The 20,340-nt window shown below is 35.4% G+C and overlaps 1 long non-coding RNA gene across 1 annotated transcript; it reads left to right on the plus strand.

Annotated features, from left to right (window-relative positions):
* The first annotated feature begins 628 nt into the window (after window positions 1-628).
* On the plus strand, window positions 629-19,116 carry LOC141343613 (uncharacterized). Its single transcript, XR_012356783.1, has 3 exons — window positions 629-749; window positions 8,835-8,951; window positions 18,359-19,116. It is a non-coding gene; the product is annotated as an uncharacterized lncRNA (long non-coding RNA).
* The last annotated feature ends 1,224 nt before the right edge of the window (window positions 19,117-20,340 follow it).

The following is a 20,340-nucleotide window of genomic DNA, read 5'->3' on the forward strand; positions in this document are numbered from 1 at the left end:
TGCTGTGAAATACTTCGGAAATACTATGGTACATGAATATGATAATACGTACATATGGTACGTTTTATGTGACGTTGGTTTTGTACGTGTCACCGCAGTTCTGACTTGAAATGTCCTTTGAGTGGCGCTATAACTGTAATGATCTGTGACGCTTTAAAATAACATACCATCCACACTACACCTAAACCCGATAGTATGAACAAAAGCAAGTGTGACATAAAATGCAATTGCAAGCATGCTGCTTAAATTTTTTTGACCTCTCATCTTTCAGCTCTTTCATCGCGAGTCATGTTTTTGACAAGATTCCAACTCCGTGCCGGCTGAGCTACTGAGCAAGCTTGTTACGTACAGAAAGTGAAACATATGGAGCTGTAATGTTCTAAAAATGCAATGCTCAAGTTAAAATAAGTTGCTTTTCAAAAAATAAAAAAAGGCTTTCAAGACATTTTCCCACTCCACTGTTTTTCAAAGCAAAAACACGTTATATGTGAACCCGATAGTATAAACGAAAGTGAATGTAACGTAAACGCAACCGCATGCTGTTTTAGCTTGTTTTTCGATCTCTCACCTTTCAGCTCTTTCATCATGAGTCATGTTTTTCACAGGATTCGTACCCAAGGATTTCCGCTTCCTAAGTCCAATTCAGTGCCGGCTGAGTCTGTTACATCTGGAATGCGAAACATATGGAGCTGATATGGAGTGCTCACTGCCTCTAGTGTCCATTTCTGTTGGAAACTGCAGTCTTATTGGTACGTTAAGTTCCCACAGGTACGTTTTTGTCATAAGATCAGGTAGAATTTTGTACCATGGTAAGTGAAAGCGCATGCTATTCATCTGATACTACAGTAGTTAAACAGTGCTTTTTTTTATTAGTGTTTGGTTAGTAAAACAATTTCATAGGGAGCGTCCATCAATTACTCTTCCTCATTACAAATGCATCATTTCCAGTTCTACACATTTTACAGCATTAGCCATGATAGTGGGATTTAGAAAACAAGCAAGCACACAAAATTAAAAACAATAACTAATAATAAAACAACACAAACATCTTCAGAAGTAGTACATCCACAATTAATGAAGCATGTAAAGACTTCCATGTTCAGCAAAGGCCCCTAATCGCATTTTGTGTTCTAAGATGTTTACAGTTTGACGGCTAATTGTGACCATCCTTTGTGTTAATCTCCCTGGTTATTGCTGTCTGTCTGTTAATCCCTTGAAGGAGGACGGTAGATGAGGCGTGTGCAAAGAAGCCTCTCAGGGCCTGCTAATGCATGCTGATGACTGCACCTTGACAACACCTCCACAGGACCCTTCTCCTGTTTGGCCTGATTTAATTCTATTAGTAGTCGGTGGAGAATGGGTGAAATGGGGGAAAAAGAATGTGAGAAAAAAAAAATCAATTACCTTCAGATTCTCTCAGAGGATGCCGTTACACACTGTCAAATGACTCTGAGCCAAAAGCATCCCTTTTTGTGAGTGATGGATCTTTTGTTCTTCACTTCTGCAATCTTATTTGCCTGAGTGAGACATTAAGTCAGGTCATTGGATGCAGATGTGTTGTGCAGCAAAGTGTGAAAAGAGAATCTTAGGGGAGGAAAGGCCTCCAAGAATACTGCCGAAAATATGCCTTCACACACACAAACTCACGTATCGTCACCTCATTTCAGGAGACCAGATTGTCATATTGCGCGCACACACACACACGGATAGATGTGCAAATGCAAACATCTACAGATTTCACACACACATGCATTTTTTTTGCCACGTTGACGGTGAAGTGTGTTCACATCTGTTCCCTATGGCTGTCAGTCATCATGTCAGGCCTCTGCATTGCCCCATCTATCCGGATCGCCTGCACCCACAGGGATCCTCCAGAGCAGGAGAAGGTTGGTCAACTGTCTTAGGGGATTGAAAACGCTCAACTCCTTAGTTGACACTGTATACTTGCTTTAGTATCTTTTAAAAAGTGCTCTGTGGAAGATTATTTGGGTAGAAGCGAGCAATGATACAAAAACTGTGTACAAAAATGTTCTTGTCTTATCTGATTCGATATGGTTGGCTAATTACTTTAAGTAGTTGTGTCTGATTTGGCAGGTAATTTCTGGTTTTCATCATTCATCTTTGTATATGCCAAGTCCAGTGTTGTTACCATTAACTAAACCGATTAAAAATCGTTTTCAGTAATTGAATTAAAGTTGAAACATAATTAAATGTAAATATTAGATATACGTTTAGAAATTTTGCCTTAGCAACTAAGGGAAATGTTTAAATATAAAAACTAAAACTGAAATACAACTAAAGCTATATAGAAAGATTTTTAAAACAAATACTTACACAAACGCACACGATTTAATGTTAGATTTCTAAAACTAACATAAAACTGAAGATATAAAAATAAAAGTGAATTCAAAAGAGTAATAAATCCACCACATAAAAAAGCTTAATTTGATAAACTATTAATTATAGCATAAAATGTCTACATTATGACATGCCAAGTCATAATTATGAGAAAAAAGTCAAAATTATGACATATAGTCATACTTATGACTTTTTGCCTTAATTGCAAATTTTATGTCGTCATGATTTGGGTCAAAGATATTAAGATGTCAAAAGAAAGAAAGCACATTAAATGTAAGTAAAGTGTCTACTTTTAAGGTTTCAGATGAGTTTTTGGAGAATAAAATGTCAAAAATTTGGTTGAAATAATGTCACATTGTCATTCAGTGTAACACAATATGTAAAAATTCAAACAACATGCTTATTCTCACTTGTACATATTAAAATATATAAAATAATAAGGGAGCATATTCAATTTTATTGTATTTTAAATGAGTAAAAAATCTTACTGACAAATCTAGGATAGTGGCAAATTAAAAAAAAAATTAAAAAATTACAACTAATTAGTTTTTGGGATAAAAGTAATTCATCTTTTAATATGTCAAAAATATTTTTTTTGTTGTAAATATGCCTAACAAAAGATTGTTACACTGAATAACATTTTAGTGCGTGTCTTCTGTAAATTATGGAAAAATGTATGATATTAATTTTTTGCTCAGAAACACAAAAACAAAAATGCAATTAAATTAAACAGAAAACTTTTTTTTGGAAAAACAATTTACAGCAGTATCATTAATAAGTACATGGTTCAAAGACGAAAAAGGGTTTAAGCATAAAAACAATAAGTGTATTGTTTTTATGCTTAAACCCTTTTTGGTCTTTGAACCATGTACTTATTAATGATTTAGTATCTCCTAATTTACACTTGACAGAATTTCTGTCATAATTATGAACTTTATTTTATAATTATGATTTATGAAAGCATGCCTTTTTCCTGTAAATAAAAATGGACTTCCATGAAATACTATGATATATAAATACTAAAATAACACTGGTCATATCCATACAGTGACAGATGTTATTTACTTTCTCCAACAACATATTTTTTTTCCATATAGCTTGTGTCACGATCAGGCTGGATGAGGAGTGGAGAAATGGAGAGGAGAACCGGAGTAGATGAACGAATAAAGATTAAAACAAAACACTGAAACTAATACAAAACAAACAAAAACCGGGAGCAAGCAATGAAACTGTAACAATACAAACGGAAGTAACATATGCATTGACGGACAAATGGGGAGTGCAAACACAGACTCTTAAAAATACTGAAACGGGGGCGTGGTCACAAACAAGATAACAAGATAACGAGGGGGAAATACAAATATGGGCATGACTGAACTAACTAAACATAAACCAAAAGGGTGAGACAAGGACTAAACCATCTTAGCTAGAAACATAGGGGAAAAAACACTTGGGAAACAGAACAGAACAGGACAAGACATAGACAAAATCCTGACAGCTTGTGCCTTGTGCTTTCTTTGCATTCTCATTTTACATTCATCAGTAGTTTATTTTCCGATTTGCATTCTATTGGTGTTTGTTGTGGGTTGAGGGTTTGGGTTCGATCAGTCAGGGGTAAAGGGCAGGACAGGGTTGAGTCCAGACTGGTGGGATAGGTTTTTTTTTTAACTTCAAGGAGTTGACAGCTCTGCAGCAGGTTGGAGTGGTTTGTCAAACGGTTGGGAGTCATTTGCTGGGAGGACTTGTGACTAACAGGCACAGATCCCTCAAGGTGAAAGTCACAAGTGGGGCTGCCAACATGAAGTGACAAGAGGGAGCCCACCCATAAATCTGCTTTTCGCTTTAATTAGCCTCAAAAAGCGAAGGATGGCGGGGGAGATAGAGAGAGCAACAGGGATGAGCCCCCTCCCCTAAGGTCCAGCTTAACTCCTTAGAGCTTTAAAGGTCCACTGAAGTGCTTTGAAATGCAATACGTTATTCTGTGTTGAGATACTTTCAACTGAAACATGAAGAGAGGGACATATCAAGCAATTCCTGGGATTTGGTGCCTTTTTACATCATAACATTTAAAAAAAATTATTAATTTATTCTTTTGTAATCATGATAGGGAGCTGTAAAACATGAAAAATAATTTGTGTATAAATATATGATATACACAACCTTAGGTATGTAATTATGAGCAATTATGAGTCAAATTAAATGAGGAGGAGGACCAAAAATGTCCACCCTGTTAGGTACAATGCTTAACAATTTTAAATATATGAATATGTACAATTTTTATATTTAAGATGTAAAAAAGTTTAACTACACTACTTTAACTTAAACATCAATTGTTGTCAGTATCACTAAATGTGTCCAGTCTGACTTTTTGTGGACTTTGACCTAAAATGTTTTTTTTTTTTTTTTAAATGGTACTTTTACAAATACCCTTAACAGGGTGGACATGTTAAAGTTGACCATATCAGATTGGAGAGATAAAACAAGTAAAAACAGACAATTAACAAAACAGGGGCTCTTATTCACCTTCCCAAGTTGTTTTCCCTTCAAGTAAATTATGTCAGGGGCAGTAGTCAAATATAACAGGGTGGACAAAAAAAAGTTATTTTTTTCTGAATTTAATACTTGGAAAATATATATATGTTATGATGCGTGCGAGACGAGACAATAGACAAGATTCTAACAAACACGATATTTAATATTAAGCTTCAAGAGGAACAAGGCAGGAACACAAAGATCTTCACACACGTATACAACGTTAAGGACCGACAATAAACTCAAGAAATAGACAGACTTATAAATGGTGACTAATCAATGAACACAGGTGAAGGGGATGACGTTAACGAGGACTAAACCAAAATATCACAGATCGACGGGGGGAGACAATGGGAAAAACCAAGTACAAAACAGACATGAACGTAACAATATATATATATATATATATATATATATATATATATATAAATATATATATAAGAAAAGTACTGCTATATTAAACAAGGTGAAAAACTAAATAAAAACACTATTAAGTTTTGTATTCATCATCAAAATGGAAGACACAGGCCTGGGCAAATTGAGATATAAAAAATTGAGATAATTGGTGGTTTAAAATGCTGTCAAATGTTTTGAATTATATACAAATAAAAACTTAAATGTGCTTAAAGGTCACAAGGTGTTTAAAATTGTTGTTGTTAAAATAATATCAATAATATATTTTAATATCAATAATATCATGATCTTTATTGGGGACACAAAAGACACCGAATCCCAGGAATGACCTATTAGCTGTGGTCAGAGCCATAAAGAACCTTTAACATCTGAAGAACCTTTCTGTTTCACAAAAGGTTCTTTGTGGCGAAAGAAGGTTCTTCAGATTATAAAAGGTAAGAAAGAGATGGTTCTTTAAAGAACCTTTGACTGAATGGTTCTTTGTGGAACCAAAATTGGTTCTTCTATGGCATCACTGTGAAGAACCCTTTGAAGCACCTTTATTTTTAAGAGTGTTGGTAAAGCCGCATTTGTCAGCGTATTCATATCGCAATAAATCATAGCATTCTGTGTAGAATTCAAATAGATCTGATGCTTTTTATGGTTTGCACCGATTTGTGCATATGATTCACTCTGTTGTTGTTTCTCTAGACTGGAGCAGACTGTATGTGTGTTTCAGTGATTTGTGTGACACCTCAAAACCAGACTTCTTTCGCCCCAATAGAAAGCATATGAATCGCTCCCTATTCCCTAAATAGTGCACTACGTGCCATTCACCTTACAGAAAACACTAATTCTGTGACCAATTTTAGCCTCAGCTTCAGCATCAATGTATAATGTAGGGAGCGGGATGCTTCGGATTCATTGTAATATCATCAAATCATTGATCCTAATAGCGAAAGTTAGAGGTTTTAAATGCGTAAATCTAGTAAATGCAAATTTTGGCATTGTTTTGGAGCACACTAGCTTAAAGATAACCTTAAAGGGGTCATCGGATGCCCATTTTCCACAAGTTCATATGATTCTTTAGGGTCTTAAAGGTCCCATATTGTACACATTTCTGGAGGTTTATTTTAGTTGTTGATGTCCTTAAGAATATATATTTGTGGTATAAGTGCCAAAATCCATCTCAATATATTTTTACAGCTCCTTTTTTAGGAGCTCTGTCAAAAACAGGTCGATTTTTAATATTCATGAGCCTCTCTTCTGATTGGCCTGTTGTTTTCTGAGTGACGCACAGCCAGGCCAACCACAGGTAACTACGGTCATGTATGCTTTAGCCGAGCCCAGAGCCATAGAGAGAGCCTAGCCTCAACAGGATATTTCAGAATGATCATTAATGGTTTTTCTTTTTCAAACACCGAAGGCAGTAAGCTACATAACTGTTGCTTTAGTAAAGCCCCTTTCACAATGCATGCTGATTCTGGAAAATTACGGGAATGAGCGCTGTGTGAACAAAAGCCAGAACCATAAAGGCAGTGTTGTAGTGATGATGCACGTTATCATGCGACTCTTCACAACGAAAAAATACGTGCAAAGTGGAATGAAGCGGCGATCGGGCAGAGCCAGCTCCTCACTATCAGCGCTGAAGCACAGTTTGTTCAGGTTAGTTTCAGTTTAGTGAAACGTACGCGTCGCATTACATCTCACATCCAAACCTCACATGTCTTTATGGGTTGTGTGTAAAGCACGCACAGATTCCGGAAAACAACTGTGAATGAACCAAATCAAACAACTCCGGAACAAATCATGGGACACATTATCCGTGTATTTACCGGAATGGCTGTGTGAAAGAGGCTGAAGTTGACGTGCCAGTGGTCTCTTATATTCACGTTGTTCTGAAGCCTGTGCAATGATGTAGTTTCGACATCTATCGACTGAACAGGGTTTTCTCGACTTGTTTTCGTGTTGTTGTTGCTTAGCAATGTTATGGACACGATATTGTCTGGGTTTGACAAAAGGAGGGTGGGACGTGATTGGTGCTCGGGTGGTGACTGAAGGCGGTGACTGAGTAGATCGGACGTCACATCGTTACGGAAGTCACAGTGGCTCGTGAAAATGAACAGCTACTTTAAGCAGGCTGTGTGCAGTTTACTGTGAATTGACTGTTTTGAAACTCATATGGTAGTTACATAGCCCCTAGACCTCAGTTATCATGAAAAAAGCCAGGAAATTTCGATTTTGACAAAATGGGACCTTTAATAAAAAGTCTGTAATATACTTTGTTTAAAAATTCTCAATAGTAGTGTAAAAAAACAGCCTTTTACCTTGCCAAAATCAGCTCTGCAAAAACTTAACTCATTTAGCCGCATTTAGCCACGTTTAGCGGCGAAACTTGCCAACAAGGACATTATTACGAAAGGCCATTCACAAAGATGGTCATAAAAAATATTTATACTCACTTCTGCTGTGGGTGAAGCTGTATCAGGAACGATTCGCACGAACATAGAGGCATATGTCGATCGGGATCGGTGCTTTCGTACCAAAGTACGAAAAGTAACGTTTTCCTCTGCATCTTCAGTAACTGACAACTGCTATCTTTATTATTACATCCAACAACAGAACACCTCAATCGGAGACATTCTTGTCTGCACCGGAGTCGACACAATGGCGATCGAAGTCGGACTGTTTCAGCTCGGTGAGGGCGGGTCTAAGATAAGGCGCTCATGTCAATCAACTATCGTTGGAGCGGCCTCTGCCGGTGTGCTGTCAGAATGACGAGAAGCTAAGAATGACCTGATTTTAAAAAGGGGATATTACTTAAAAAAAAAAAAAAAAAAAAAATACTACTGGGTGGATTTTTTTTCATTGTAGGGTGGTTGTGTACACAAACTACCAACACACATTAATGTTCAAACTACATGTAAAAGTTTTGCATCCGATGACCCCTTTAAGGCTTAACATATTCATACTAAAAGCCAAAAAACTTCAATGCATTTAGATTCAAATGCATAAGCATTCAAAACTTATAGTCTCTCATTTCCGTCAATATGGATCAATGATTCTGATAACATCACCCTGCACTTCAGCTTCTCTTCAAACTTTCTGTCCAATCAAATGCTCTCCAGAATCTGAAGCGTCCCGCCCCCCTACACTATAAATAGATGCTGAAGCTGTTGCTAAAATCGGTCAATAGTATTCAGAATTAGTATTTTCTACATGGTGGATGGATAGGGAACGATTAAGAGAGTGTAAATGCTTTCTGTTGAGAAAAAAAGCTAATATAAACAAAATGCTATTGGCTATTTAAAAAGGAGGGTAGAACTGCTTGATATGTCCCACCCTGTCTACCCGTTTCAGTTGAAATAACATCAGCACAATAACACTGCGTGTTTCAAAGCACTTCAGTGGACCTTTAAATGTGATCAAAATGGGAGTTTTGTGGCTTTTATTTAGTCCATGGTAATGCTTTGAGGTCATTTATGTTAGTGTGTTCCTAATATTCACTTTTAGCAGCTTTGTATTTAAAATGTACAATTTTTCTCTTTCAGGAAAATGGGCCTAAAATATTGATGACTGATCCTGCACTACACAGATTGTTGGCCAATCAAATGCTGCCTATAATGAGAAACTCCTTCCCACCAGCGGCTTCTGAAACCAACTATCAAGTAGGTCCATGGTTATGATATAACTATTTTAGTTTGTAAAAAATGGATGAGCACAGATTCAATAGGAAATACATCCATTCAGTGGTTTTGTTTGCCTTGCAAATTTACATCTAGATACATCTACAACATTTAGAAAGATGTACATATGTTTAAACCAAGCAGGAAATTTAGTGAGCTTTAAAAAAAATTGGGAAAATTTATTCTAAATCACATCACAAGATGTGGTTTGTGAGGTGTTTCATTTGCTATTATTTGCTCATATGTCTCACAAGTATAGGATTTTTTTTTTTGCTCCTAACTATTGCATGGTGATTTCTTTCTCTTAAAAAGAATTTCATGAAAGGCTTTTTGCCAATAGAATTAATGATTATAAAAACAGATTAAAAAGCACCTAATGGCTGCAGCACATAGATTCTGGTGTATTAATCATCATAACTGTTTTTATGAAGAAAAAAAAACCCTCTCTCAAACTCTTTGTCCTAATGAATAAAATTTATATTCTGGCTGTGGGAATAAGGTGCACAGAGAGAGGCTAATTTATTGCTTTAAAAACAACCTCGATTTGAGCTTCCTTATGAAAACAACAAATCAGATGAGACATTATACAAGAATAGATTTAAATACGAGAAATGAAAATTGTTTTGAGCTCTGTACGATGTCATGAATCCATGGAAATGCTTGTGATGTTTATAAGCATAACCTTTTTAAATCATCCATAATTATACAAATATTCAGTTCTCTGGTCTGTAAATTATTTAGTAATAGTCCAATGTTCTTTATGCCTTATTAATGTCAGTCTGCATGAAATCAAAATGGACTCTATTCATTTTCTAATCGCATGTTGCTGGGCTTATTGGGAATGATTTGTTCATGCATATATAATCATAACACAAACACAAATGTGCTGGCTTCTAATCGCAAATTAAAGAAGTTTTTTTACACTGACTTCTGTGCTACATATGGACAATTATTAAAATATAGCAAACCATATGCTCTGCACTGAGAGCCACTTCCTAACATAAAAGCTTTGCTGAAGTGGTTTCTCTATTATATCAATCCTTTAAACTGAATATGTGACAACAGTTATATTTACAAACTGCAGTTTATGTTCTAAAACGTATTTAGAAGGTTCTAGAAGGTTCATATCTCATATAAAACTAACATTAACACATTTAGTGTTTTTTAATTGCATGACCCCTTTTTAACATAATATCCAAATATCCCAAATCCATTTTTAGTAAATAACCTAATTTTTGGACTATATTTGGTCTTATTCTGTAAAGGCTACAGCAAGACTCTGTACATAGAGAACAGAAGCGTCTCTTCCTTTGCCCCTAACACCATCAGAAGGTGTAGGGGGTGTTTGACTTTGTTCCTGGCTCACCCCAGGAGTGCTCAGCTGCAGAGCCTTGCAGGTGTGATTCAGAGAAACAGTCGTGCTGAGGACCCACTGTCTGATCCAGCCGATCCAGAGCCTGGTGCTCGCCAACTCGCTAATCTCACCAATGCCCCCTGGTGCTGTTGCCTGGTAACAGAGCAAGCTTGGCTGCCTCTAATTAGCTGTTTGGGTGAGTCACATGAGCGACAAGTAGATGCCAAGATAATGCACTCCAGCCCTTTTCCCTGACTTTAGACCTTCAGCAGACGACCCCATACGCACTGGGCTTGCACTTTTGTTCTGCACTCCACATTTCTGGAGCTTTAGAGATTGATTATGTGTTATAACAGAGAATTCATAGTTGCTTTTGGGATTTAACTTATTATTTCAGATAAGATTAACTTAATGGAAGATTATACAAAAAAAATATTTATCACATTAAATTAGTTGCTAGTCTATGCAACTTTTTTTTTAAATAACAAAATATTATTAATTAGAAAGTGCAGAAAGAATAAATCTTCCAAAATGTCTTTCAAATTGCCAGATACACTTTGATAAACCTATAACAATGATTTATGAAATAGCTTTAAAGAAATAGTTAACCCAAAAATGAAAATTACCCCATAATTTACTCAGCCTCAAACCATTCAACAGTTAAGCCCAAAATTATTCATACCCCTGGCAAATTCTGACTTAAAGTTACTTTTATTCAACCAGCAAGTTTTTTTTTTTTTTTGACCGGAAATGACACAGGCTTCTCCCAAAAGATAATAAGATGATGTACAAGAGGCATCATTTTATTTACATTTGAACAAAAAGTGGCATGTCCAAAATTATATACCCTTCTCACTAATCAATAGAAAAGCCTTTATTGGCTATTACAGCAATCAAATGCTTCCTATAATTGCTGACCAGCTTTTTACATGTCTCCACTGGTATTTTTGCCCAATCATTTTTAGCGATGAGCTCCAGCTCTTTCAGGTTGGAGGGTCTCCTTGCCATCATCCTGATCTTTAGCTCCCTCCACAGATTCTCAATTTGATTTAAGTCAGGAATTTGGCTGGACCACTGCAAAACGGTAGTGTTTTTGTCTTCTAACCATTTCTTCACCCCTTTTGCTGTGTGTTTTGGGTCGTTGTCGTGCTGAAAGTTTTTCTGCAGACTGCCTGATGTTGTTGTTGAGAATTTTGATGTATTGCTTCATGGTGCCGTTTACTGTGATTAGGTTCCCTGGTCCACCGGCTGAAAAACATTAGGTTCCCACCACCATGTTTGACAGTGGGGATGGTGTTCTCAGGGTTGAAGGCTTCTCTTTTTTTTACGCCAAATGAAGGCTACATCATTGTGGCCAAACAATTAAATTTTTGTTTCATCTGACCATAAAACAGAAGACCAGAAGTTTTCTTCTTTGTCCAGATAAGCATTTGCAAAGTCCAAGCGGGCTTTTGTGTGCCTTATCTGGAGAAGTGGTGTCCTCCTTTGTCTGCGTCCGTGGAACTCAGCGGTGTGCAGTGTCCGTTGGACTGTCTGCCTTGAGAAGTTGCCACCAGCAGAGCCCAGATTCATCAGGATGGCCTTGGTGGTGATCCTTTTTTTTTTTTTTTACCTCTCTCACTATCCTCCTGGCCAGCACAGTGTCTGTTTATCACCTGTTGAATTGATTAAAACAGCTGTTCCCAATGAATCAGGGTAATAAGGATGCTTTAGAACAGCTTGGACTATTTGGAATGGTATAGAACTTTGGATTTTCCCAAAGACTGTGACAGTTTGCAAAGGGTATGAATACTTTTGGACATGCCACTTTTTGTTTAAATGTAAATAAAAGCTGAGAAATATATATTTTTTTTCCATAATGATGCCTCTCATACATCGTCTTATTATCTTTTGGGAGAAGCCATTTCCTGTCAAAAAACGTGTTTGTTCCAACATGTTGTTCCAAGGCAGTGAATGGGTGTTGAGATTTCAAAAAAGTCCAAAAAAGTACATCCATCTATAATAAATACGCGCATTCACGAGAAAGTGGAGCTCCAGTGGATGACGTAGGATGTAGGTGTAGCTTAATCTCTGGTGAGAATATGCTAGCCTCGCGAGAAGAACCAAGTTTTGTTTACAGCAAAGGAAAAACAGTCTCCTCTTGGCTTACATCAAAATCCTCCGACATTTTGTCTTTACTTTGTTTTGTACTTCTATTTTGTGAAAAGTGTTTTGCTTTGCTCTCTCCTCTGTGCTTCTGCATTTGTCACTTCCACATTCACCTACATCCTACTGGAACCTGGATCACCACTCTCTCATGAACGCATGTACAACAGTTAGTAGAACCTAGACATTACAGTTTATGAAGTTTTAAATATGGATGTTTTTCTTAAACAAACACACCAATTAACTTCAGAAGGCCTTTATTACCACAGGTTTTTCACAGGTTGTAAAAAAAAAAAAAAAGTGACGTAATAAAACCTGAATCAACATTGTCTTAGATTTTCAGTGGTGGCAAGATTTGAAAAGATTTAAAAACGACCCTGATGAGATATTTTATATAACTGATATATAGATTACCAACAAGAATACAGATAAGCCAATAATTGTTTTCATTTTATGGCTGATATTTGATAAATGGCAGATATTAATCTATACATAAATGGCCAGATAAGAAGTGACCACTTGACTGTCTAGTTTCTCTCAAGTTTTTTCCCCTCCATTTCTGTCTTCTGATGGGGTTTGAGTTACTTTCCATTGTCATCTTTGGCTTGGTAAATTGTGGTTTTAATAGGCCCTTAATATTCAGCAACATCATCATTTTGATGGCACTGAGACTGTTGGATGAGAATAATATGAAATTGATCTGTATAATGACACTATTGTCTTCTGCTTCATAGTTGAATCAAGTTTTTTTTTCATAAAATGAATTTGGAAACTTATAGTAATGACTCAACACTGAACTAACAACCTAATGACACTACTGTGTTCAGTAGAGCTGCTTATAGCTAAATTAAACTTGTTAATGAATAAACTTGACTAAATCAAAAACAAAATTTTTTTAATTTTAAATACTACAAGTAAAGGCATCACAACAGTATGATGACAGTATGAGAAATAAATACTTATTTGGAGATTTGTTGGATAATAAAACAATTAAATATCCATTATTGGTGAGTATTGATTAAATTAATGATAAAAAACAATTATATCTGCCCTATAAAGTATTAAAAAAATGTAAGGGAATTAATTATTTTTTAATAAATACAAATTTATGCCACTTAGATCTGTGTTTGTTCAATCTTAAAGGATTAGTTCACTTCCAGAATAAAAATTTCCTGATCATTTACTAATCCCTATTTCATCTAAGCTGTTCATTTCAGGATTCCAACATTCCAGGATTTTTCTTAATATTGTGGACTTTGGTGGGAAATAAAGGGTTGAAGGTCCAAATTTCAGTTTCAATGCAGCTTCAAAGGGCTCTACATGATCCTATACATACATTTATATACTTTTTAACCACAAATGCTCATCTTGCACTTTTTTTTTTGTAAAGGGCGTTTGACTTTCTTTGCATGTTCGCTTTGTAAACACTGGGTTGGTAATTACACATAACATTTCCAACATGACTTTGTAAAAGCATTTGTCGTTAAAAAGTATATAAATTATTATTATTTTTTTTAAAGAAAAGGACCAATTGTTTCGCTAGATAAGACTGGGATCATGTAAAGCCCATTATAGTCCATTATATGTAGAAAAATCCTGGAATGTTTTCCCCAAAAATCTTAATTTCTTTTCGACTGAAGAAAGAAAGACATGAACATCTTGGATGACACTGGGGTGAGTAATCATTGGGATTTTTTTATTCTGGAAGTGATCCTTTAAACATCACAGAAAGTTGAAAAAACGAATAAAACCACAAAAAAATAAAAAAAATAAAAATAAAAATAAAAAAATAAAATTGTGCGGCTGCCAAATTCTTATGTACTGTAGTGTGAGTGTGATTATCGTGAAACATACAGTTAGACTGAAATGATCCATTATATGTGACTGGTGGCTACTTTGAGCGCTGAAAGGGTCGGGGAATAATTATTGAAAGTTACACCCTTCAACACTTGGGACTGATTGTACAGCCAGTAATTACTAGTGAATGGCTGGAATAGCTATAAATAGCTTGATTGTGTTTAATTGGTGGCCAGTGAAAGGGATGGCATGTTTTATTTTACCCTCAACTAAAGAACCTGTTATTTGATACAGCCAAGACATTTCGGCCGTTTTAGCGATGCATGAAAAAAAAAAAAAATCTCTGGAAAGAATTTCTAAAATGCCATTTTTTTTTATTTTTCCCACAGACCTGTTCATCTCCCTAATTCTGGAGGTAATTAGCTCAGAATAACCCAAACTAAACAAACAGCTCCTCCCCTTCAGATCATTTGCATTGTTAGGTTAAGTTTATGTAAAGTATATGCAACACAAGAAACAAATTCTCAGTGGTGACAAAGGAATGACAGCTTTTTAAATGCTAGATGTCATTAACAAACACATCCCTTTGTGGCACAAGCTTTAATTGCTCGCACAAAAGCATCAAGAGAGAGAAAGAAAGTGTCCAAGCTCAAACTGTGCGCCGTGTGATATTTAAATAATGGGGTGGTGCAGCCATGTGCAAAACAACATCAAAGAATGGTTTCTCTCTCTCTTGTCTTTCTCTGCAGTTCTCTCTGTCAATCTATTGTAAACTTTTTAAAAAGCAGATGTATAAAAATAAGAGCACGGTTAACTGCTGCTGGAATAGCAGTCTTTCTGAGCAACAGACCTGGCGAGTGTCACAAATCAGCCGCAAGAAAAAGTTACTTGCGTTTCTCGCAGTCAGGTGAAAAAAACATAACTGGGTCATTCCTAGTATGCAGTATTGCAGTAGTATTTTTATGTCTCTGTTATAGATGCCATAATATAATGCTGGATAAAATAGTAAACCAATTCTGCACAGTGAAAATCATTGTTGTTTTCTTTTATCACAATAAAGTCAATAGACAGGTGTCTTTTAAATAATTCAACTGTTTTATTTTGAGTGGATGTTGCTATTTTGTCATGTCCTTGTTCTAACAAGAAAAACTGGCATTTTATTCATAAATATTTCATTTTTTATGCAATGGTATACCAGTCTTTTTTTTTTTTTTATTATTTTTTAAATACTTTTTATTGCGGCATTTTTTCTTGTGCATATATAATTTCCCCAAAATAATAAAAAGGTTGAATAAAAAGGTTGTACAAGAAAAAAATATATTATTATTATTACATAATATAGGAATAAAACATACAGATATGAAAATTATACATCTTGAATAATTATGAATATGAATAAAGTTGGTAAAGAAAAATTTAATTAGAAAAAAAAATATATATATATATATATATTTTTTTTTCTAATTAAAATTTTCTTTACCAAATTTATTCATAAATATATAACTGTATTATATTTTAACCCAAATATTATTAAATAAATATTCATTAATTCATTGATTGATTCATTCAATGGTATACCATTTTTTAAATACATTTTTTGGACCATTCCTTTTTGTGTATATATGCGAAAATTTTCCTAAAACAAAATGTTGTACAAGAAAAATATAAAATAAAAAATTTAGCTGCAAGCAGCATTTAAGGGGCCAAGCACTAGGCAAGGAAGGCAGCAAGTATCAGAGCAACTGAAGCAATGAATAATTGGAGCCATTTTAAGATGATTTTAAATGGGTCAAAATGGGTGAAAAAACTTATTAAAGCCACCACTAATAATGTGATTTAATGGGTTATCATTTTTACTAATAGGTGGCACTGTTATAAAATCAATGTGGTGTGTTCATTGTGAGATGACTATAGCACAAATAACATTTGGTGTCAATATTTCAAAGCTTTGCAGAGATAAAGCCTTTTTGGGATCATGGCTCAAATTTGTTGCATTGCTATACAAAAAAGGTTTCGTCTATGGACACAAAATATATAACTTAGTGTCAGCACAGTCTAAAGATGATGTGACTCGATTTTGATGAAAATTAGACAAACCGTTGTAAAGGAGTTAAAAAAAGTAGGTTTTCAACATAAATCAAAATGGCGGACAAGAAGTTCGGCCAACTATGGCACAATTTGCATGCATGCTGTTGGCATGACCCATGGAATATTTTGAGACCAGTTTCATATTTAATGGTGTAACAAGTGGGACAACTGAGAGTGAGGATCCAAATGCAAGGCTTTATTAACAGACGTGGTCAGACAGGCAAGGTCAAAAAACACCAGGAAACAGGATAATCCAGGACGAGACAAAAGCGTAATACAAAAGACAGGCGAGGGTCGAAAAACCAATGAGCAGTCCAAAGTAACAGAGGAAAAATAAACAAAGAAACAAGAGAAAACTATAACTATACTAGGAACTGAAACAAAACAATGAAAATAACTAAGAAACTATGGAACTAGGAACCAGGAAACAAGGAAACAAGGGAAAAAACGCTTGGTAGAGTTCACTAGAGCAAAACAATACTTCGCGGTGTGTGTGTGTGTTGAGCTTGCTTTTATGGCTGACAAACAGGAAGTAACCAGCGAAGCAGCAGAGGGAGCAGCAACAGTCAGTGAGGGGCAAGACTCCCTCTGCTGGCCTGGTGTAACAAATGGTTTCATAATAAATAGTTAATGAATGATTTATTACTCTTGACCAATAGGCGTTGCTGTTAACAAATTGATGTGGTGTGGTCAGTATGAGGTGACAATGGCACATACAAAGTTTGGTGTCAGTATATCAAAGCTTTGCAGAGATACAGCCTCAGATGCAGTTTGGCATCTTACCAGCAAATTCGATGATGTGTTAAACAAAAACTGTTTTGTATATCGACATGAAATCCATAACTTTTTGTCTGAAGATATAAATTGGGTGAAAATTGGACCAATAGTCTAGGAGTTTGAAAAAGAAGGTTTTCAATATTGATCAAAATGGTGGACAGGAAGTTTGACCAATTTTGGCATAATTGGTATCGAAGTTCTTGGCATGACCCAAGGAATCTATTGAGATTGCGTTCATTACAATAAGCCAATTTAATCAAATGTTATTAGCATTTTTTTTTTAATTTCTTTATAACTTTAGTTATATTTTGTTATTGTCAAGGCATGGTGTCAGAGACACATAAGTTTTGTAGCGATACGCCAATGCCTTCGTAAAATATAGTGTTTTATGACAAAATTTTGATGAGCCAATTTAGGTGAAAAGTAGTTTTTTCGAACAATTAAAAATAGCGAAAAAACTAAACCTCACAATTTTTACATTTTGGTCTTTATTCGACTCAGCATGAGCCAAGGATTCAGAAGAAAAAGAATTTTCCTTGTGTGCTCTATTCAAAAGTTATTAGCATAAACATGAGTGAAACTTTGTACAAGTGGTGGCACTAGAGAGTTTAAGTTAGAGACTCCAAATTTGCTATGGTTAATGTTGAGACTGTCCTCTATCTGTGTGCCAACTTTCATGCAAGCGGTTCTATGGGATAGCAATAGCGATTTATTTAATACATTTATATGTTGTGGTATAAGTGTTTCATGTCCATACTGTCTCATGAAACACAGAACTTAATATGACAATATCATCATTTCAAATAATTTTTAAAATATAATTTACTTGAAGTTGACCTCTCATGTAAGTGTCAGCTCCTTAGCAGATCGGTTTCTAACGTTAGCTGTTCATTTCAGTCCTGTTAGGCTTCCTGTAAATTAATTTTTCTAACATTTTGTAAACAAGTGATAATTCATTGGGATAAAGTGCACAAGCATATTTCTACAAATCTGATATACCCTTTTATGCAATAATTTAAAGAGCAAAACTGAAAAGCTCATTTGCTTTTGCGCCGTTTCTAGAGGATCAAAAGAAACATTAGCAACAGAAACATAGATTTCTACATGACCAGGCAAGTCAGAGATAAAATCAATGCACAGTCAGTTTGTCTCAAAGCTCAGAGATGCTGTATTTAACATTTGTTGATCAAATTTTCAGAATAACGAATGCATCCTCTGAACATTTTAGATCACACAGCAGAACAGGAAGACAAGTGGAAGCTTGACAGAATGAAAACATGAAAAAAATGAAGCAGACAAGAAGAGGATGAAGGGAAGCGGGGGATCTGATGAAGAAGGTGGAGGATGGAGAGGTAGATGGGGAGCAGGTGCACACACTGGGATGACAGGTGATCCTCCCTTCCTCTGTGAAGAAGAGCAGACGGGGTAGACGCTGGGGACTGAGCCCTATTTGATCTGAACCAAACTTTTTGGTCCGAGCAGAGGAGGAGAAGCTGCAAGGAGAATGATGCATTGTCTCCACGAGAAATCTCTCTCATGATCCATGTTTTCATCCTCTGATGCACGCACTGCTTTTAATGTGTTTCAAAAGCTGGATTAAAAGAATCTTCTCCAGGACATCTCTGCATTTTTGTGTCGGTTACTACAGAAAAGGATTTCGACTTGTCCTGTTTGTGATAAACAGGAAGTACATACAGTGATACACTTACAACAGAAGCAACATAGGTCCAAAAATATTTTACAATTCCAGTTTGAACTATGATATGACAAACACTTCGACATTTTATATAGCTGCTTTTTAGATATCCAAACTAGACAAATATAAAGAGGTACATAGTCCTAATTCAAAAGATCATTTGTTTTCTCTTATCACAATGAAATGAACATATTGGTGCATTTTAGAGGGTCATGAACTGCCTTTTTTATTATTTTGAACTGTTGGTCTCTCTATGGTCCACTGATAATGTCATCAACATTTTTACATCAAAAAACATAATTTAGAAGTAATAGGCTATTTTCTGCCCTGTTTTGACCCCCTTCATCATATGCTCTGTTTGAATAGGTTTGGTGGATTGTAGACTCGGAAGTAAACGTCTGTTGCTATGATTAATAAAAAAGTTACTCACACTTGTGTGGTGTGACATTACTGTCGGATCCAATATACCCAGTGGACACCTTGATATCAACTGATATCAATTTGACATCAAATGTTGGTAAAGACTTGATTAATATGCTGTATAACATGCATTTTAAGGTCAGTTTGGACAGCAATTTTTGTTCCCGTGGTAATTAGGTGAAAATATGACGTTAATTGACTGAAATTGGTATGCAGGCCAATGTGTTTAACATTCAGTTTACATCCAATCATTGTCATAATTTATACGTCAAATTGATGTCATATTGACATAAAGTTGACATCACGTTGACATCAATGATTTGTGTGTTTGATGATATTTATTGCATAATATGAATATTTTTTGTCAGCCTGATGAAGTTTAAATTGCATTTTTACTTAACAGGGGCCTCAGACAGCATTGATTCCTAATTTACTTGGTATTGTACTTCATTTGCAGTTAAAACTCGTTTAAGATACAGGCTGATAATGTGGAAAAAAAAATCTAGTTTTCTTTTTTTTTTAGCTAATTTCAAAAAACAGACATTCAAAAATAATCTCCCAAAGTTTCGTAGTCCAGATAATTGAGTAAAGGTATTTAAATGACTATTAAAGTTGACTTAAAGTTTTACTAAATTCTTTGGAAATGAATTTTGCTTTTCTCAACTCCTCTCGTCACTTCTGAGCTTTTCCCTATATTTCGGGTATCCTTGAAACAACTCTGTATAAAACCAATCAAAAAGCTTAAAAATGTACACAAACAGTTACATAAACGCTGATCATTTGTCAATGGGAAACACTGTTTCAACTGACCGACTGTGCCTGATTGGGAAAGTTAATAGGTTCATGTCTGGTTGTGAAGCAGTGTGGGAACAGTTAGCAGTGATTGAGATGACGAATAATAATGATAAAAAATACGTACCTTTTGCTGTAAGGTTGTAAACTCAACAATGGAGAGTCGTGTTTTCTGTCATTTGATGACAGACACGCTTTCTCTCTGTGACTGCGTGTACGTGTGTGTACGTGCAATGTTTTATTCAAATAAATACTTCAAAATAATTTGAGCTTCAGTCTGGTTTAATAGCATTTTTATATAT

The sequence above is a fragment of the Garra rufa genome, chromosome 10 (assembly GCF_049309525.1).
Source record: "Garra rufa chromosome 10, GarRuf1.0, whole genome shotgun sequence".
Lineage (NCBI taxonomy): Eukaryota > Metazoa > Chordata > Actinopteri > Cypriniformes > Cyprinidae > Garra > Garra rufa.